The following is a 778-nucleotide window of genomic DNA, read 5'->3' on the forward strand; positions in this document are numbered from 1 at the left end:
ACCGGCATGTCAGGACAAGCAGCCCAAACTCCGAAGACCAGAATGACAGGCACTCCAAGCATGAAACTACTATTACGGATTACCATCTGCAGTGCCATTGCTTACTTCACAGGTATCCGTATATATAGTTAGACAGGATGAGAATCTTTCCAATTAACTGCTAGGGGGTGGTGAATGAAGGCAAGAGACAGGAAAGAGAATGCTGTGGGACTGTCCTGCTTCAAGGTTGTATATGGTGAGATTTTTGGACTTATGTGTAAACATAAGAAGTATATAATTCTTTATGCCTATTCTTTAAAATATATTCTAATTTTTAAATTTTTTTTCATCATATTCTTTAGGGACTTAAAGTTTAACATATCAATACTTGATGAAAAATACCTGTTCCATGTTATGCCTAAGATGTTTGATATGCAGACAGATAATGAGATTAAGCTTAGCAGCCTAGGTTGTATGGTAATAACAATAAACTTCTCTTCTAGAGAGTTAACAACCGAAGTTTGCAGACCAAAATTAGAGAAAAAGGAGGGCCACAATGAAAGCCAACATTTTCGCCTTAGCCTTCAAGGTCAGTTAAGACTCAGGACATATGAGAACTTGTAGTGTAACGTCATGTAACTCGGTAGTGTCCCAAATTTTCTGATCAAGGAGATTATGTGGCCAAAGAGGAAAGTGATCGATAATGTAGAGTGTGCCTAAAGAGAGTCACATGGAGAGAAAACATTCTCTCGGGCTTTCACAGAGAGCACATTGGCCACGCAATGGCCGTGACTCATCC

The sequence above is a fragment of the Octodon degus genome, unplaced genomic scaffold (genome assembly GCF_000260255.1).
Source record: "Octodon degus isolate 3935 unplaced genomic scaffold, OctDeg1.0 scaffold00080, whole genome shotgun sequence".
Taxonomy (NCBI): Eukaryota; Metazoa; Chordata; class Mammalia; order Rodentia; family Octodontidae; genus Octodon; species Octodon degus.